Source organism: Lithobates pipiens, unplaced genomic scaffold, assembly GCF_037356315.1.
Source record: "Lithobates pipiens isolate NorthernLeopardFrog02 unplaced genomic scaffold, aLitPip1_a1.2 Scaffold_18, whole genome shotgun sequence".
In the NCBI taxonomy this organism is placed as follows: domain Eukaryota; kingdom Metazoa; phylum Chordata; class Amphibia; order Anura; family Ranidae; genus Lithobates; species Lithobates pipiens.
The window spans coordinates 402,423,343-402,445,298 of NW_027507758.1; the positions used below are offsets into that span (position 1 = coordinate 402,423,343).

General features: G+C 40.0%; 1 long non-coding RNA gene across 1 annotated transcript; it reads right to left on the reverse strand.

Moving 5' to 3' along the window:
• Positions 1 to 631: 631 nt before the first annotated feature.
• Positions 632 to 21,352, reverse strand: LOC143988379 (uncharacterized). Its single transcript, XR_013276838.1, has 3 exons — positions 21,118 to 21,352; positions 3,394 to 3,449; positions 632 to 1,289 (listed from the first exon to the last, which is right to left on the reverse strand). It is a non-coding gene; the product is annotated as an uncharacterized LOC143988379 (long non-coding RNA).
• Positions 21,353 to 21,956: the final 604 nt, after the last annotated feature.

Genomic DNA, 21,956 nt, shown 5'->3' on the forward strand with positions numbered 1-21,956 from the left:
ATTAAATTTTCCCCACCAAATTTTGTCTTTTGCAACACCCCTGTCATTATTATGCTAAAAAGAGGCAACAGGGTAGTTTTTCTTCAATAATGATACACATAGGGGTTGATTTACTAAAACTGTGCAAAAAATGTTGCACTGTGCAAAATCTGGTGCAGCTCTGCTTAAAAAACAATCAATTTCCACGTTTTTTTTTATCAAAGCTTAATTGAACAAGCTGAAATTAGAAGCAATTGGCTACCATGCACAGATGTAACAGATTTTGCACTCATCAGTTTTAGTAAATCAACCCCATATATGTAAGTCAGTAGAGTTTTACCTTGTTCACTAAACTATCCCCTTGCAAAGTGAACTGCCTATTTGCCTTTAGTAAATCAATCCCATGACGTAATGTTCATCACATTTCAAGCATATACACAATATTTAGGTGGTGATGATAACATATATTCAGATCCACTGTGATGTGCCTATCACCAGTATCCAGTATCCATTATGTTTTAGAGAGTGGGCATTTAGTACAGTTGTTTCTTGTTTATTTTCAACATGGTGTTAATCAACTATTAGATAGTGCTGTACTGATAGTGCTTTTTTTTTTTTTTTTTTTTTTTACATATTTCATATAAGCTACTGCTAATTATAATGCTGTCATTTTTTTTTTTTTATTTAGGAAGAGCTAAACTTTGTTATCTGTGCCAAAAACGGGCAAGCAGAGGGCAAAGGATTAATCATCAATTACGCCTGTGGTCACTCAGCAGCTGATGGTTACCATGCCTAGTTCTGCACTGTTCTGCACTGTCTAGAAAGGGACAGCCATCTTGGTAGAGGCAGGGCTTTGCTCATGTCAGTGCCTACAAGGTGAGCAGTGGTGATATCTCCAAATCCCCCGAGACTAGCAGTCAGAAGTCGCATTACCTTAAATGCCACACAGTTATGAGGCTGCGGGCAGAGGGGTGCCTTAGAAAACTCATATACCATCAAATGCACTGCTATTTTTCAGGAGTAATGCCAATCAAAAGGAACATCTTTCTGGGTACAGTTTAAGCACAATTAAAATTTAAAAACTTTTGCCTATACCATATAGTAATCGACAATTTACACAACATTTGTTCAGAAAAAAACATAAAAAAACCTGTACTATACAAATGTTTAAATGACATTTAATGCAGCAACATTCAAATCTGAAAAATGTGTCCATTGTCTACAGCATAATACATAGAGCAAATGTTGGCAGAAACTGATGGCCTGTCATAGTTGCTTGTGCTCTCAACCAAATTGTCAAGCCATGGCAACTGCAAATTAAACAGAGGCAAACACTGAAACTTCCCTGGCTATAAAGGATAGGAGGTTTTAGATGCGCTTAAGAAATTTATCAAGAACAAAATCTAAGACCAAAATAAAGGCCTACAAAGGGAAAAAGAGAAAGGAAGAAGAAAGAAAATAAGCAAAAGGAAGAGAAGTGCATTTGGTAATAAAAAGATTATGATAAATTATGTGGCAATCATTTTTTAAACGTTAGAAATAAATTAGAGATTTGTACCACTTTTCGAGGAAGGACCCTCTTTTTCAGAGCCATCGCTTTGGCTCTGAAGAAAAGAGTCCTCCCTCGGAATGCATTAGCCACTCTATAATACCGTCTGGTCTTCAGGCATCACCGGTTCCTACAACAGACCTGAGAGAAACTGTTTGCTATTGCTTTTGCCGTGATATGCTTATATACCACATTTGTATATATGAGTACATCCATTGCTGTTTTTACTTGTATTAAAAATATTTTTGGCAATGCAGTGGGCCGGTGCGCCCCCCTTTTTTCTAATATTTTACAGTTCCAAGGACACCCATTGTTCTGAGGAGGGCAGCAAGGCCACTGGCATTATATAAAAAGAGTTAACTGCACTGTACATCCCTAGACCTACCACCCAAGTGCAGGAGAATTGTTTTGTGATTTTATGCACTATATACATCAGAGCTGTCACTGATCTGTCCCCAGAATGGGAAAAGGATGAGACGTTTACATGCACTCAGTGAATCTATGATTGATTTGATTGATTCAAAGGCCCCAACAATTTCTGGAGAGAATTGATTTATCGTGTTTGCTTTCTTAAAATTTTACCCTTCAAAAATTATATGAAATGTTGCTAGCATAAGAAATATAATACTAATTTCCACTATATTATTTAATGCCCCCTTTCAGCAAATACACAGAAAGACTATTAGTTTCTTTACTACTATAAAGACTTAGCTATTTTATTTTATTTATTTATTTATTTTTTTAAGTGTTTGTGTTTTTCTCCTTCTTTGGACATTTAAAATAACTAAAACGTGTACAGTTTTTGCATTCACAGCTTAGAAAGAAGTAGCTAACACTCCAGAGATGGGGCTACAAGCTCCTTCATGCCAGAACTTGGAGCAGGTCTTAGATATCAAAACTCCCAGACAGTAAACTATCTTAAGCAAACACAACCAAGAAAATGACAGCCCACACACCTGCAGGACACCTACATGATACCAATCAACACATGTCAAGAAGGTTTAAGATAGGATAAAATAAATAGGTATATACAAGCACAGCTATTTAACAAAATACCAAAAATGTGTTTCTTCCTTTCCTTTTTGTCTCACTTAAGTAAGAGGAATAAGATCTAAGCAAAGGCAAGTTCATAAACATGCTAAGAGCTTTCTTATGCAATCTACAGATCTGTATGATGGACACAATGTCCACATTTGCTTTTCCGTCGCAGTTTGATAATTGAAGCTGACAAAAAGTGGTGTTATAGGTGTATCCAGTAATACTGCATTTAAAGATTATCAATTAATACTTCAGTTGTGTGTGCACACATCAGAAGCTGCTACACTGCTCCTTGTTTTGCAGTGTAGGCATATGATATAAAGAGTGTCTGAAATACATTTTAATGAGCTTACTTAATAAGGCAAGTAACCCACAGCAATTAAAGGGTAAATCCACTTTCGTGGGAAAAAGAAATAGCAAATTAAAAAAATAATATAGCATATACGATTGCAACTCAAGTCATATTGTAATTGAATGTTATTAAAAATTACATTTCCTTTTCAATCTGCAGTGCTGTAAGTTTCTGTAAAATGCAATGCAATATGGCTACCTGGAGGTGTTCTGTACACAGAATTTGTACAGAATGCCCCTTAGAAACATAATTTCCTGCTTGTTTAATTGGCTCACTGATTTTTCAAGAAGTCTACCTCTAAGATACAAGTCAGATCTCAGGCATCCCCTGTAAGAAAATTTAGATTTTTGGGGAGATACTCCCAATAGGAAATCACATCTAAAGTGATGTAGACCCAGCAATTTCCCTCATTAGAGGCCTGCAGGTGCAGCAGCTGGTTGATAATAAAGAAACCGCTCCCATTAGATTCACTTACCACATGGACACAGACAAATACACAGGGATTTCTTCAGAATACCAAAAGGTAGGAATCTGCAACAAAGATTGTTAAAATCATTGCAATGTGCTTATATCACCCAGAGGGGAATGTTTTTTTTTCTCAACAAAAATGGAGTTACTCTTTAACTGAGGTCATACAATTGAAGAGTGCATACTAATCGACTGCTCTGCATTTCCACACTATGGACATTGCCCTTTGACCTATTGAATAGGCAAAATCATATGAATATTATTACTGTGAAGGTACATTATTATAATTAGACTGTCCTAACTCCTATCACACATCTTTTATTTTAAGTATGTGTAATATAGAATGTTTTGTAGCATAAACCATGGTGACCAGGTAAATTCAATAGAAGTGAAAACTTAAAGTGACATCAGTTTAGTTTGAGTGAGGGTAACAAATAAACCTGATGAAGAGTCAGAACAGATACTCTTCCAGGTTTAATAACAAATTTTATCTTATTTTGAGAGTCTGACTGGTCTTGACATCTGACAGCTATTTTCCGGTTTGCTGTTGGATCAGCAAACCAATGAGGTGGATCATTGGAACACTATCATAAATTTGCATAGAATATCCATCTTCTCTGACTCTTCCAAAATGGCACCCTGTGTGTGAAGATGATACTCCCTTATTTAGCTACTTCTGACATTATGGTACAGATGTTATTATAGAGCTTTGTGAAAAAGTAAGTACACTTCGTGAAAATTGTTGCTTTTTTTCAGCTTATTTGAATAGTTAAACATTAGACCTTGATTTTAATTGTATGATAAAGGTGAAATACTTGAAAAAACATTGCATACAATGTGTATTTATTTTCATGATCTAAATTAACAAAAATGCATACTTATATGAAAAATGTAAGTACAACCCTACATTTATCATCGCTTCTAATCCATATAATTAGAATTCAGTGTTCTAGATTAGGTGCCAATGATTAAAACCTCTCTAGGGAGTATGCCAAACCTGTTTTATGTAGAACTCAGACATCTAGTGGAGGATTTACTAAAGGCAAATAGACTGCTAATTTTGAAAGGAAAATTACACTTTACAACAACATTTTCTCCTGAGTTTAGTAATGTGGTGACATTTCAATTTGCAAAGAGTACTTAATCATATGCAAGGAGAATTAAAAAAAACAGCATTTGCATGAATGGATGATGGAAGGTAGGAAAACGGTACTTCATTTACTAAGTTTTGGGGATCATTTCCTTGCAAAGTGCAACTTTCTTTGCAAAATAAACAGTTTATTTGCCTTTAAATCAACCCCTTAGTGCCTGGTGTTGTCTTTGCTGTGTGTGATGTCATCAAAACCAAGATCAATAGAGCTCCTTAAAGCAGTTGTAAACCGCTGAAGAATAAAAAAAAAAGGACAACGGCATAATGTGTTAGTATGCATTGCATATTAGTAGCACATTATGAAATACTTACCTTAAAACAAAGCCCTTCCAGCAGCACTTGCTCACCGCTAAGATGGCTGACATCTTTCCCCAGTGTTTCTTCCGGGTTTGTGGGCTTGGGCACTGTGAGTGGCCTGAGCTGCAATGACATCACTCCTGCGCATGTGCATGGGAGCCACTGTTTCTGGCTTGGGCTCTGAAGGTCCAGCTTACAGTGCTGGACCTTCAGGGCCATGCTGTAAACAGCGTGTCATCACCTGCATGCACTCTGAATATCTCCTATTGTGCAAGTTTAGGAGATATTCACAGTACCTACAGGTAAGCCTTATTATAGGCTTACCTGTAGGTGCAAGTGGTGTAACTGAGTTTACAACCACTTTAAGGCCCTCTGAAAAAAGTTGTGGATGCCTATGTGCAAACTCAACCCAAAAACTGACCATCTAATGCTAAAGGAAGTCTAAAAAAAAATCCAAAGTTTCATTGCTGGTATGCTCAGGCAGCTCTTGCAACAGTTGGAGTCAAATAAAAAGCCTAGAATGTTTAAAAAGAACATTAGATTATGACTTGCCACTGAACATATACGCAAAGACCAGGCCTTCTGGAATGATGTACTGAAGTTGTTTTGTAAGAGTAAAGCTTTGTACACACAATCTGACTTTCTGCCAACAAAACTGTGTATTTTGTCAAAAGGGTGTTGGCTCAAACTTGTCTTGCATACACACGGTCACACAAATGTTGGCCAACAATTACGAATGTAGTGATGTACTAGACATACTACGTGGATTTTCCGCTCTTTAGCGCCACACTTTGGGCTCCTTCTGCTAATTTCATGAGTGTTGATTCCCACTGTTCTTTTTGCGCTTTTCATTTTGTGCTTTCCAATTCATTTCTGAATGGCCGTTCATCAACCAGACATGTTGAGGAATAGGAGGAGATAACGTGTTATTTATTATTAGTCTTGGAGTTATTGCTGTGACATTTTTTTTTGGTTGAATAATGATTTGATTTGGTATATATTCTATATTTTTGGATTCATAGAATGCACTTTTTGGTTAAGTTATATTGGCAGATAGCATGTCAAATTTATATGCACAATAAAAAAAATGTGGAGAATAATAGTTGGCTATGTGTTTTACTTCAAATGACAGTTTGGGAGTAGGCAGTTACATTTTAAAAAATACAATGTAAAATTGACAAGGGACCACAACATAGTTGTAACTTTGAGCTTAAAAAAAGGGAATAATGGTGTTGTGGTAACTTGTACAAATAAAATATATATATATATATATATATATATATATATATATATATATATATATATATTATTCTTGATATCACTAGAAAAAAAAGCCTTTGAAAATTTGTTTGCAATAACTCCATCAGTATCACCAGCACAGCAGCATCATTATTATCCCATTAAAGAATAAGAGAATTGTGCGCTGCATTTGGAGAATTCATAATTTGTCACATCACGAATGTTAATTCTCCATTACGAATGCTAGTTTACAAGACTGACCGCTTCTGCTTCCGAGCATGCGTGTTTGTACTTTGGACTTTTGTCTGACAGACTTGTGTACACATGATCAGAAAATCATACAAGTATTTGTCTGCAGATTTTTTTTTAAGACAGGTGGAAAGTCATACAACAAATGTCCGATGGAGCATACACATGGTCGGATTTTCCACCAACAGCCCGACATCCAACAATTCCCGTCTGAAAATCCGAAGGCAAACTGAAGACAGTATTTCTGAAGAAGAAACACTGTAAAGAAACAACTGTGAAGCATGGTGTTGGAAATGTTATGCATTGGGATTGCTTTACTGCTTAAGGGTCTGAACAGCTCACAGCCATCAAGTCAACTATACATCCTACATCATATCAAAGTGTGCTTGATAACAATGTGAGGCCACCTGTCCAAAAGTTGAAGTTTAACTGGAATGTCTTTCAACACAATATTGATTTGAAGCACATTAGCAAATCCATTGAGAAATGGTTAAAAAAAGAAGAATTAGAGAGTTAAGAATTGCCTTAGTAAAGCCCTGCTTTGATTCTCATTGAAATTTTGTAGGGGGAATTTGAAATAAGCAATTCATGCATAGAAGCCCACAAACATCTTGCAGCTGAATGAGATCGATGTCAGAGACTGGTGGACAGTTTTGCAAAATGCCCCTTATACATAATTTCTGCTTCAGGGGTCAATACCAGCTTTTGATTCCTAGGGTGTACTTACTTTTACACAGTACGCCATATAAAATCTATTGATATTTTTGTTGAATGAAGAATTGCAAGAGCAAATGTTTCTGTGTTCTTATTCAAATATATCACCTCTATCTGTAGGTATTATTTGAATAAAGTATCAGTATAGAGCCCTCTTTTACTAAGTATCAGGGGTACATGGAATCATGGGGTGAGATTTGTAACCATTGTGATATAATTAAGGAGACATGCCATACTAGCTTTGGGGAAGTTATTAGAAATGGTCCTACCCAAACAGGATATTGCACTAAACCTGTAGGCAAAAAAGAGAACCAGAACCTTCGCTAAGTGGAAAAGTGGGGTTGATAATAAAGTTGGCAGTAACTCCAACCAGGACAGGGCCTCTGTGAATAGAGGGGATAGAGGGGATTCCCTTCTTGGGAATTTAGCCAGTATTTTAAGCACTTCAATACGAGACACTTTTACCTCCTTCCTGCCCAGGCCAATTTTCGGCTTTCAGTACTGTCACACTTTTAATGACAACTCATATTTTCTCAAATTTTTAAAAGTTTTACATACTGTCACCAGTGCAGTATAGCATCATCATATAACCGGTGTGGCAGTAATCAGGGGCACTGACTGGTGACAGTATGTTAAGAAGAAGAACATATATAACTTTTTTCAATTTTTCAACATTTTATTTATTTTTTATTACACTTTTTTCCATTTTTTTATGTATATATACAGTGACCAGAGCAATACAGTGTTACCATAGTAATACTGTACTACTCTAGGGAGGCGAACAGGATTTATTTTATTTTTTACATCAAGCATCAAGCAGGGACGAAATAGAGACCTTTATCTGATGGCCACGATGGTGAGCATTTATCACATATATGCTGGAATGTTTTTTATTGCTGTAAATGCATTTGCTTTTAATATTTCTAATAAACCATAGAGTATGACTATGAACATCTCTCTCTTTATTGGTATGCCTTATACCACTATGATGAGAACCTTGTAATTGGAAGAGAAGGAAGGAGCTAGATTCATCCACTGGTGCAGGACAAGACTATGCAGCTTTGATTCATATTGTTGGTGAGTGTGGACTCAGGGGTCGAGCATGGAGTGTCACCTGAAGCTTCACAAGCAGGAATCAACTATATTTGGCACTTTGCTTGCATGGATGGACTTTTTCACCTATCATTGCTGGATTGATGGATTAGAGATTGCACAGGCACTTTATATATGTTTATTATTATTATTATTTAGCACTTATGTTTTCATATAGAAGCAGCTCTAAGTTTAATTTTGTTGGATTATCAGTCCCAGATAAATGTTTCAGTAAAGTCCAGTTGTAAGGGCCCCTAACTATGATGCAGCATCTGTCTTTGTGTCATAGACCTGAAGGTAATATCTGCAGTTATGGGGAGATCCTCAAATGGTTGTCCAACCAGCCTTAAATGGAGCTTCTCACCAGCAGGAACTGTGATGTTGCACTGGAACTCAGTGTCAGCCTATCGACTCTATGCTTTAGTCCCTCCCTAATAGTTTCTAATCTGACATTAATCCGCACCTCTAAAATAATGATCCCGATGGCCACTGGAAGGCTAACCTGGCTGTAGCCTATGCTGGTCATTAAGCCCTAAGCTAAAACTAACTATAGAATCCAAGACTAGAAGGGACAGGGTTACCTATAATATTGGAATTAAAGGGAAAACACTGCGCTATAGCTAAAGTGAAGATTAGCAGCTAACACTCAAACAAAGTTCAGTGAAAGTGGGGAAACAAATAGTGTAGCGCTGGTGAGTGAATAAGGAAATTGAATATTAAGGAGTATTAGTAGTGAAACTAGTACTATACCACATACAAGTGACAAAATATAAGAAAATGCGTGAACCAAAATACAAATATTAGTTTGCTAAATACACAACATATGTGTTGGGGGTGGCATCCCAATGCGAATAACTGGACCCTGTCGACCCGGGAGATGCATGTTACAGCCTCCAACATTGGAAGTCCGTGTAATCCGGAGACAGCGCGGCGATTGACGTGAACTACCATCAACTCACAATACCCGATTGACATCACTTGGGATTACAAGCGCAGCTGACCCACTGTCATATGACAGATGAGTCCATTTTCTCTGGTAAGAGTATTTATTCTTTCTGAAATTACTCCAGACAAGTCGTTGTTCCCGGTCCAACTGAATTGTGGGTTGCCTGATCCTCTTGTTGGGAAGGCCAACATTGATACTTGTCCATTATGCAACCCATGTGGACTGTTTTTGCTGGGACTTACATTTTAGTCACTGATATTCACCAATAGTTGCGTGCCCTTATACATATGTTGTGTATTTAGCGAACTAATATTGGTATTTTGGTTCACGCATTTTCTTATATTTTGTCACTTGTATGTGGTATAGTACTAGTTTCACTACTAATACTCCTTAATATTCAATTTCCTTATTCCCTCACCAGCACTACACTATTTGTTTCCCCACTTACCTATAATATTATGAGCTGCATATAAATATATTGCAATAAACAGGTGCATCTTCCACTAAACCCAGCTATATGGCACTGTGAATGTGAAATAATAACAATGATAGTGCAGAGATACTCTGTCACAAGGATTTAGATATATACGTTCAGCAGCTGCAGTTGTGCAGTTGAACTAGATTAGATAATAGGAACACTTTCATAGTAGTCCCTTCTGGCTTGGGGTTTAGCAGCATGGACAGGACATGTGGCTATGGCCGGCCATACATGGTGCAAATTTCTTTCCTGCAACCACGGGTTGGGGAAGTAGGGTGAGCAGGGGAAGCCGTCCCCACTGGGAGGAGACAGCGATTATCGCTAGCGGCTATAGTAGCCGCAAGCGATATTCGTAAGATAATCCAACAGGCCATTTGTACCCAAGTTGATCAATCTATCAACTTGGTACATTCAGCCTGCCCATTAACAGTTTGAATCTCGACTGGTTCCTGCTGAATCGGCTGAGATTCAAACCGTGTATTACTTCTTCCATTCTGAATTAGAACAACAACCTAGGGACAGGAAGTGCATACATAATTTGTTTACAGGTAGTTACAGGTATTTACAAATTAAGAAAGGAGAGGGCAGCAGATACCTACATTGGTAAAGGACTTTAAAGGAAGAATGGAGCATAGGATACTACACAGAGATGTGATGTAATTGAGTAACTGTGTTAATGGGTTGTTGCTGGAGACAGAAATCTATGAGTCTCGTGTCCTATGTTTTGCTTGTTTTGAATTGTTTGTGATTTGTGTTTTATTTTTTGTTCTTATGCTGTTCTTATTTGTGTGTAAATGCATAAGTGTGAAAAAATTATAAATACAATTTTAAATAAAAATTTTAAATAAAAAAGAATAGTACCTCCTTTTTAGTCACGTACATCACCTGTTGCTCAAATAAAAATGAGTCCTTATTGGTTTCCAATGGTCTACTGACTAAAGCATGGGTCCCCTAAGTATACAAGGCTGGGATGTAAAGGAACTCTGTATTACACATACGGGTCAGATTAAACATATTTTGTTTGACAGATTACCTCCCACCCTCCTCCCAAATGAATGTTGATTGCGATTTGTCCATGACACTCAGGTAAAAGGGAATATATCACAAGTTCTAAGTTAAAACATCAGGCAGTAGTGGCTACTCCTCAACACCTGGGTAACAGGTTGTTTTCATGCAATCAGTCACATCCCCACAGTGATTCTGAATAGGTTCACAACCAGTAAGTGGTCTACAAGTATGTATGGTTTTAAGCCGCTAATAACTCAGATCTCTCAGCCTGGAGATTAGCTTTAAATGACCATTAAAACACTTATTAATACTACTTGTTTATCTTAGACTACCCTGTCAGCAAATGTGGCATCACTGCTGCATGACTTCACTACAGAATGAACAGCTGTGTCACCCCACTCAAGGAAGAAAGAAAAATCACAGATCTACTGGCATGATCAAGAGGTATTACTTATTATTAGAGATATTACCTATTACCTATTATTATTATTAGACTATTATGGTTAGCCAGTGGGTGCTCAGAAAATCAAAAATTGCTATGTTAATGCTGATTTTGTACATAGTTCTTCCATAATGGCAATCAGTGAACTCTGATATTGCTGATAAGGTGAGAAATATTCAGGGATGTGTATAACGTCAAAATAGATGTATAGTCTATGTTTCCTGATTACCATACTTGCCACACATATTTCATTCAATCCATTTAATTATAATTAATAATAATAATTAATTAATTATAAACCATTTAATCCTAACATCAGAAACTCATACAGTCACTTGTAAAATATGGAACTCAACCGAGTTTTCATGAAAAATGTCCCATATTTGTTGTATAATTTATGTTTAGAATTTTTTTGTGTGTTAACATATAACATATAACATATAGCATACATGAAACCAATCTAACCAAGAGAAGCCTACAATGCTCTGTCCCCACGGTATTCAAATATAGACAAATACATACACATACTGTATATATATAATTTTGTCAGATGCCAATTAACCTAGTAGTGTCCAATTCCTCTATGAATGCATTGGTAAGAATCAAAGATCGTATTAATACGCAAAGTGCTCATTCAGCATGGGATTTGCTGAACTGTCCAACTTTACACAAAACACACAGACAGACAGAGTCCCCCCCAGTGATTGTTCCAGGGACTCTGTCCGACCGCCTACGGGGATCAGGAAGGAATTTTTGCCCCACTGGTGCATTTGGCTGCTACTGTCAGGGGGTTTTTTGCCTTCCTCTGGAACAACCATAGGTTAGCATACCCCTACCTCCGGCCTCCTTTCCATTTTTCACGCTATCCTAGGACGACTATTCGAGATCACAGCCAGACCTCCACCTTAAGTAAAGACAGCTGGAACAGCCAGCAACCGAATACAATAACTCCTTCCGCATCCATATAGGCATCCCCTGATCAACTTGCGCGCTAATAGCCTCAAGCACGGCGGCAAGTCTGATACCTAGCCCCACCTCAGGATCAATACCCTGATCAGGATCATAATCTTAGGCCCATAGTACCATCAACAGCATCCACAAACAATGTGCTACTTCAAATAGTCAGCTGAAGTTCTGCACAGACTAAGGAACATCAACACCACATTGCCATCTTCCATACAAAAAATACTTCAAAGAGAACAACTATTAAAAACCGGACGACAAGCAGCTCCCAACCACAGGAAGACATCTACTCGACCACTACAATTAGATTGCGCCTTGATTAACGCCAGGTCTGCAGTCAAACATAGACTGGAAGTACACGACTTCATCATCGAGAACAATGTAGACTGCCTCTTCATCACCGAAAGCTGGTTAACCTCTGACTGCAACACCATCCTCACCGAATTGGTGCCGGAAAACTACAGGATCCTAACCGAACACCGGATAGGGAAAAAAGGAGGAGGCCTAGCAGTGATCTTTAAAGGTCACCTGGATCTCACTAAACCATCATCTCAGAACCCAGTGTCTTTTATGGAAACCCTGACGCTACATTTTCAACCAACACCCCATGACACCACTCATATTCTACTGTGCTACAGACCACCGGGACCAAAGTCCAATCTTCTTTCACCCCTCACGGAATCCTTTGCAATGCACACCCTAAAATTCAAAAATTTCCTGGCACTCGGAGATTTCAACCTTTGGGCAAACGAGCCTAAAGACCCCATCGCGACTGCCTGCATCAATCAACTAGAAGAACTGGGTCTACAGCAACTGATAAAGACTCCCACGCATGGGTCAGGACACACCCTGGACCTCATTTTCAAACAGAACATCGACGTCAACATACTCGACAACATAACTCTGCCATGGACGGATCACCACGCCATCAAATTCAAAATCACTACCAACATCACCAACGCAAAACGGAAACCTGTAACAATGCACTGGACCAGATCGCATAAAAAACTGTACTCCGAAGCCTTCAAAACCACTCTGTCCAAAAAAATATCTACAATAACCTTAAACCACTCTACGGAGGAAACACTCAACTGCCTGAACAAGGCATTACTGCAATCAGCAGACTCGGTAGCACCAAAACGCAGGGCTCTCATCAGGAAGAAAAATGCTGGATGGTTTAATAGCTCCCTCTCCGTACTAAAGCAAGAACGCAGAAGAGCGTAAAGAACATGGAGAAGAAATCCCACCGAGGAAAACCTATTTAACTACAAAGGTCTGACAGAGAATTATCGGAAAGCAATCTTCAAAGCCAAAAAGGACCACTTCTCATATACAATCTCAACGGCCGCAAACCAACCACGGGAACTGTTTAAACTGGTTAATCAATCAATGAATCCGGTGTGCCTAGAACCCCCAGAAAGCGAATCCCAGGATTACTGTGACAAACTGTCGGATTTTTTCATCGATAAAGTCAAAACCATCAGGGAAACAATTTGTCAGAAGAAAACATCCAACCTCAGCCAGCAAATACATAAAGAGGATGTCCGCACCAACATACCGCAACCGCCAAAATTTTCACTATCCCCAATTACCGTAGACACCGCAAAAAACATCATTAATAAACTGCGTGACAGTACCTCACCCATTGACATCATCCCCACAAAACTACTGAAAGAATGCTCCGACATCGTGGCTCCAACCATAACCCACCTCATAAACCGATCATTCCACGAAGGGATTGTTCCCAGCATCCTCAAACAAGGCATCGTCAAACCTCTACTCAAGAAACCAAACCTGGACCCTCAGGATCCAAACAACCGTAGGCCAATTACAAGCCTCAACACCATTTCTAAGATCATGGAGAAAGCTGTAGTACATCAGCTACAACTTCACCTGGATACTCACAAACTCCTGGACCCGCTGCAATCAGGCTTCCGCCCGGGTCATGGAACAGAAACAGCTCTCCTCAAGATTTGGGATGACGCCCTCGAAGCGGCAGATGACGGAGAGCCGTGTCTCCTCGTACTGCTAGACCTAAGTGCAGCGTTTGATACAGTAGATCACAATACTCTACTCGTCCGCCTCACAGAAGTAGCCGGAGTCCAAGACATAGATCTCCATTGGTTCGCGTCCTTCCTAGGAAATCGGTCACAGACAGTGAAACTAGGAAAATTCCTCTCCGAAACTCGGGCAGTCACCTGCGGAGTCCCTCAAGGCTCTCCGTTGTCACCCGTTCTTTTCAACATTTACATTCGCCCACTCCTTCAAATCATCAGATGCTCAGATCTCTGCTTCCACTCTTACGCTGACGACACGCAACTTTATTTCCGGATCAATGGAAAAAAAGATCACCAACAACAACTTGAAAACTGCCTCAAATCAATAGAGGACTGGATGACCACCAACTCCCTCCAGCTGAACCAATCAAAGACAGAGCTTCTTATCTTACACCAAAATCATAAGCCCGCAACCAAAACCTCCTGGTCTCCACCAACCGTCTTTGGGCAGACTATCTCCCCAAAGACCAAAGCGAAGAGTCTCGGGGTTATTTTAGACGCACAAATGTCAATGGATGCGCAAATAGGAGCAGTAGTCAGTCGATCTCACCATCTGCTGCGCATGCTTCGCAGACTCATCCCTTTTATCCCAAAGAATGACAAAGCAGTGGTAGTTGGAACAATCATTAATTCACGACTGGACTACGCAAACTCGCTTTACATAGGATTACCACAATATCAACTTGCGCGATTACAACTGATCCAAAACACGGCGGCAAGGCTGATAACAGGAAAAAAACCCTGGGAATCCATTTCTCCTTCACTGAGGAGCTTACATTGGCTAACCGTAAAAAATCGGATCACGTTCAAGACCCTTTGCCTCACCCACAAATGCGTGCATAGAGAAGCTCCGCAATACCTAATGGCGAAAATAAATCCTTACACACCAAACCGCAGTCTTCGATCAGCCAACAAAAACCTCCTCCTCGTGCCCAAAGCCCGGTATAAATCCAAGGGGGATCGGAGATTCGCTGTCCAAGGGCCTCGGCTATGGAATGCTCTACCAATCAACATCCGCCTGGAAGAAAATCACCTGGCTTTTAGGAAAAAACTCAAGACCTTCCTCTTTTAGCAGATGATCAAAGCTCGCCACAGCGCCTAGAGGCGATTCAGTTCGCATTGTGCGCTATATAAGTATTTCATTCATTCATTCATTCAATGCTGCCAGTATCCGCTGCCAGCAAGTTACACACAAGCTGGATGCACTTCTTAACCAAGGAAGGGTTTATTACTCACTCAGAAACATAATGACATCCTTGCGGATGAAGTCGTAATACAACAGGCCTCTGTCCTTACCGGATGTAATCCCTCTAAGTATCATGCAGCTGCTTCCAGTCCCACACACACTCGTGACTGACTTCCTGGTACAGCCCCTCCCCCAGCATGCATCAGGAGAAAGGGGGTCAAGGGATCACAGTGATTCCGCACAAACATCACCTCCTCTTTTTCTCGAAAAGAAAAAAAAATAACAAGAGAACAAAATACTCAACACATAAAATACTCAACACATAAAAGAACAAGGCAAGCAAAATCAGTTCAGCAAGTAGTATCTCCAACTCAGTTATGTGGCTTCTGCAGAACTTAAAGGGGCAGTAAACCCGCTGACATGTTTTTTTGTTATTTTTTTCACACCCGCAAGGCAAAAGGCATAATGAGCTAGTATGCACCGCATGCTACCTCATTATATGAGATTTTTTTTTACCTACAGGTAAGCCTTATTATAGGCTTACCTGTAGGTAAAAGTTCAAATGAAGACGATACAACCACTTTAAGGAGCCCTTTGTCTCCATTTCCTGACTTCTGATGTGTCCCGTAAGATTTCAGTGCTTTGCCAAAGAGGAGTTTGATGGCTTTGGTGGGCAGACTTACGAAGTGGCACAGCACTGGGAGGGATAGCGTCGAAAAAGTCAAAGATTCTGGAGATGTCAGTGGGTTTCCAACAGGCCAATTATTCTCTGCAACTTCAGACACATGTCCAGGCTCCTCAGGGATATGGTCCCCAACCGTTTCACGAGTTGGTTGTAAACTGAGGGGATCATGTGAGACTCCATACCATATGTCACCAGTAGAGCCCTGAGTAGACACTGGTGGTTGGTTAGAAAGAGGGGTCAGGTTTGTCTCTAGTGGTCGGCAAATGCACTTCCTCAATTGCGGAAGGTGTCATCGAACATAAACGCCATTCTCCAGGTGAACAAGAAGCAAAACTCTGTAATTCCGAAACCATACAAGATCACCCGCACGGAATCCAGAACTGCCTGGCGGAGGAGGTGTTGGGGAATTTTCCTGTGGACGAACGAAATCAAGTTTGGTGCGGAGATGCCTGCCAAACATAAGAAAAGCAGGGAACAACCCAGTAGTAGCGTGTTTTGTGTTTCGGTATATGATCAAGGACTCCAGCAGTTTTTCCTCTGACATTCTGACCAGAGTCATCTTAAACGTCTGCACAAACTGTTCTGCCAGACCATTCAAGGTTGGATGATAAGGAGCTGTTTTGTAGTGTTGGATGCTAAAGCCACTGAGGAAGGATTGAAACTCATGCAATGTAAATTGAGTTCCATTGTCCGAGACTATGGTTGTTTGCAAGCCATATTGAGCAAAGAGCTTCCTTAAGACGAGAATGGTAGCAGCTGAGGTAATAGAAGAAATTTGAAATACTTCCGGCCATTTTGAATGTGCATCTACCATGATCAAATACATTTTACGCTGCATTGGGCCAGTAGAATCAAGATAGAGTCTAGACCACGGGTCTGTCGGCCATGGCCAAGGTTGCAGGGTACCTTTCTCTTGGGGTCGCTGAGCTTGACAGCACCCAGGATATTGAGCCACATAATGTTCAAATGCTGTATCCATTTGTCATCAAACATAGCTCCAGGCTCACTGCTTCATGCGCACCACGCCAGGATGGCCCTCATGCAGTATCCTTAGCATGGTTGGTTGCAAATACTGAGGTATAATCACTCTATTGCCCCACGGTAGGCAACCAGCATTAGTCACAAGCTCACATTTTCTGGCAGTACGGATGAAATTCACCTGGGACTTTCTCTGGTCATCCAGCCTGAACATACGAGAATATCTGAGACAGGAAGTGATCTGTGGCTGTATGTCTGGCAATTAGGGAGGGATCAGTATTGACAACAGAGGTTTGTGGTCAGTGATAAGCGTGAACGCCCAACCATAGATGTACAGGTGAAATTTTTTTGTGGCCCATACAATGGCCAAAGCTTCCTTGTCTATCTGGGAGCAGTTTTGTTCTGCTGAGTTTAAAGCCCTGGAGGCAAAATAAATGAGGCGCTCTGTGCCATCTGGCATGACATGGGAAAGCACGGCACCCAGTCCCTAAGGCGAGGCGTCATAAGCCAAGGTAACGTGTTTCTTTAAATCATAGTGGACCAGAACTAGAGAAGACAGAATGAGCTCTTTAGAAAGCTGAAAAGCTTCTTTACATTTTTCTGTCCATATCCATTTAGCTCTTGTATCCAGTAAGCGATGTAACGAGTAGAGCTGGTGTGCTAGGTTCGGCAAGAAATGGTGGTAGTAATTTAGGAGGCCAAGGTAGGACCTGAGCTGTGTGACATTCTGGGGAGTAGGGTATGGGTAAGTGCTTTAATCTTTTCTTCAGTAGTGTGTAACCTACAGTGGTGTGAAAAAGTGTTTGCCCCCTTCCTCATTTCCTGTTCCTTTGCATGTTTGTCACACTTAAGTGTTTCGAAACATCAAACCAATTTAAACAATAGTCAAGGACAACACAAGTAAACACAAAATGCAATTTGTAAATGAAGGTGTTTATTATTAAAGGTGAAAAAAAATCCAAACCATCATGGCCCTGTGTGAAAAAGTGATTGCCCCCTAAACCTAATAACTGGTTGGGCCACCCTTAGCAGCAACAACTGAAACCAAGCGTTTGCGATAACGTGCAATGAGGCTTTTACAGCGTCCTGGAGGAATTTTGGCCCACTCATCTTTGCAGAATTGTCCTAATTCAGTTACATTAGAGAGTTTTTGAGCATGAACGGCCTTTTTAAGGTCATACCACAACATCTCAATAGGATTCAGGTCAGGACTTTGGCTAGGCCACTCCAACGTCTTCATTTTGTTTTTCTTCAGCCATTCGGTGGTGGACTTGCTGGTGTGTTTAGGATCATTGTCCTGCTGCAGAACCCAAGTTCGTTTCAGCTTGAGTACACGAACAGATGGTCGGACATTCTCCTTCAGGATCTCTTGGTAGACAGCAGAATTCATAGTTCCTTTTATCACGGCAAGTCTTCCAGGTCCTGAAGCAGCAAAACAGCCCCAGACCATCACACTACCACCACCATATTTTACTGTTGGTATAATGTTCTTTTTATGAAATGCAGTGTTCCTTCTACGCCAGATATACTTGGACACACACCTTCCAAAGAGTTCCACTTTTGTCTCATCGGTCCACAGAATGTTGTCCCAAAAGTCTTGGGGATCATCAAGATGTGTTGTGGAGAAATTGAGACGAGCTTTGATGTTCTTTTTGCTCAGCAGTGGTTTTCTCCTTGGAACTCTGCCATGCAGGCCATTTTTGCCCAGTCTTTTCCTGATGGTGGAGGCATGAACGCTGACCTTAACTGAGGCAAGTGAGGCCTGCAGTTCCTTGGACGTTGTTGTGGGGTCTTTTGTGACCTCTTGGATGAGTCGTCGCTGCACTCTTGGGGTAATTTTGGGCGGCCGGCCACTCCTGGGAAGGTTCACCACTGTTCCATGTCTTCGCCATTTGTGGATAATGGCTCTCACTGGGGTTCGCTGGATTCCCAAAGCTTTGGAAATGGCTTTATAACCCTTTCCAGACTGATAGATCTCAATTACTTTCTTTCTCAATTGTTCCTGAATTTCTTTGGGTCTCAGCATGATGTGTAGCTTTTAAGGATCTTCTGGTGGACCTTACTGTGTCAAGCAGCTCCTATTTAAGTGATGCCTTGATTGTGAACAGGTGTGGCAATAATCAGGCCGGGGTGTGGCTAGAGAAATTGAACTCAGGTGTGGACAACCACAGTTATAGTATGTTTTAACAAGGGGGGCAATCACTTTTTCACACAGGGCCATGATGGTTTGGATTTTTTTTCACCTTTAATAATAAACACTTTCATTTACAAATTGCATTTTGTGTTTACTTGTGTTGTCCTTGACTATTGTTTAAATTGGTTTGATGTTCCGAAACACTTAAGTGTGACAAACATGCAAAGGAACAGGAAATGAGGAAGGGGGCAAACACTTTTTCACACCACTGTATGTCAGTCCACAGTGTGGGCACAAAATTCCAGTCGAGACTTGAGGAATTCGCATTTTGAAAGATTGACACGTAAACCATACCATGGGAGTCTCTCTAGCACAGCTTCAACATTCTTTCTGTGTTATTCATCAGTGGGACCGGCGGGGAGCATGTCATCTAGTATACATTGGGTGAAAGGTATGCCTGCCAGGACCTCATCTATGATCCGCTGCCAGATGGCTGGAGCTATGCCAAAAACCATGTACTTATATTAGAATAATCCTTTATGGGTGTTAATGGTCAACAGATGGCGTGAATCTGTGTGTACCTGCAGTTGCAGGTAAGCTTGCTTTAACCATTTACGGACCGACGCACGCTGAAATACATCCTTGGTTTGAAGAGGAATATCGTTGTTATAGCAGCAGCTAGCTGCCATAAGCCTGGTATCCTCTTGTTCGGTCGGCGGTCCACTTGTATTTTCCGCAAGATTACTTTTATCAGAGGTGGGAGAGGGCCCCCCTCCCGCTGCTCTCTGGTGCCCTCTGCCGCTTACCGGAGCAGTCGGCAGTGGCGGAGGCGATTGGATCTTCTCCCTTGCTGGGTATGGAGACAAGTGAGGGGAAGATGGCCCCCACCTGTCTCCATAACATTGCAGGGCAGAAGTGACATCAAAACATCACTTCCGCCAATAGCTCTTAAAGGGTCTTTTTTTTATTATTGTTTTTTAAAATGACAAATTTTTTTATTTCTTTTTTTATTGCATTTTAGTGTAAATATGAGATCTGAGGTCTAAACACAGTGTTCTGTCAAAACAGACAACTCTTTCTGTACCGTAGTGTATATGCTGCCGGTGTTCTGTAAAAACAGCCAACTCATGGATTCTCCAATTATTCCTGATGGAGAGTAACCGGAAGTGTCACGGTTGCAGGTTTTGGTGAGTTGGAGTTTTCGGCAGAACAATGGCTTAACAAAGCAAAACAATTTCAAAGGTATATTAAGCAGACCAAATGAGAATAAATAGGAGAGTCCATTGTTAGGGTTAACATGCAGTTTAACCTCGGCAGAAGAAAAATCAGGCCTCCTCCCCTGCCAGCCAAGTTTGTGCTGTTTGGCAGAGCTATGTAAATCTCAGAACAGGGTGTGTAGAAACTTAAATTCTTTGGTTAATAAAATAACTGGTAAAACAGACAGCCATAAATTGTTTGTTTTTTTTTGCCTAGAATTCAGCTTTAGATACTTTTTTTCAAACATTTTATAAAGATCCAAAGAAAATTATGAATAAAATGTTATCACCTGATTTTGATAGCAAATATTTAAGTAGGTCTAATCTTATTATGTTTCTTTAAAGTAGATATTTCAAAAGACAATATCAAATAATTCCCTTTGGCTCAGTCATGACGGTGGTCTGTCTTAAGGCTCATGGTAACACCTGCCTGACACCTGAGTAGTGTTTACACCGGCCAGCACCTGGAGGCAACTTGAAATGGGCCTCCAAATAAGACATGCTACGTTATCCTGCCCTGGAAATCTTTGGTCACACACTCACAATACATAAGCTGGGAGAATGTAGAGCACTGTAATTCCAGCTGAAATTAAATTATAGGTTTTAGTGGACAACAGAAATCAAATGAAATTGACTTACAACTTTACAAGTGAATTTATTTTATATTTCTTAAGACAAGCCTGTGCTTATTTATTTATTTTTTTTTTTTTTTATGTGAGTTTCGAAGTTATCTTGCTGACAAATTTGATATTATAAAGAAGGGCAAGGAAACAATCATAATATTTAAAGCTAAAAATTTAAAATTTAAAAAAAGAAAAAGAAAAAAAGAATTCTACAGCCTTATTAAGCTAACTTACCGGTAATGAAGAATGTCCCACATCATACAGGCAGCTGTAGAAAGTTTCACTGAAGGGATGCTCTGTCTTCTTCCTGTTACTTTTGGTTAATAACTTCAGGTTTTCTGTGAAGCTGCTGTAAATAAGTTCACAATGAGGAATCGCCCCCTCCTTTCTCCTTCTCCATTAAGAAAAATTCTTCCATTACTTTCACTGCCTGCAGCACAATATATGAATGGAGGGAAGAATCCTGAGGCTCATTAGATCCTTCCCCATTTATACATTTTTACTGTTACTATATACGAATGCTAGAGAAACATGGGGGCGGGCGGGAGTACTAAAGGCAAGTAAGCCTTATTTTTTTTTTCATTTTGTATGGGAATTTCCCCTTAGTTAAGTGAATAAGGGAATCTCTACTGACTGTGACCACCCAATCATGTCAAAACAACACTGTTTTTTTTTAATTTGACTTGCACATGATTGGGTATTTCTTGCAACTTGAATTTTCACTACATTCACTAAGCTAAAGGAAAATTCTCTTGCAAAGTATAAAGTTCCATTGCGCAGTGAACTGATTGCCTTTAGTAAATCAACCTTGATGGTGTGTTTAAGTGAGGGCAAAAGTGATTCTGCTCACACATCCGAAGCAATGGCATTTAGCACTGGCAACAAGCACACTTTAGCTCTCATTTCTCATTTTAATTCCAGTGTAATAAAGATAAACCTATTCAGCATTGCTGCAAATCATATGATAGCCTAGTTTCAAAGTTTGTAAATCACTAAAATCTCAGGCTTTAACATGTTGATGTCAAGGTAATTTTAAATATTTAAAGCGTACCCCAACACTTCATATTCCTGAT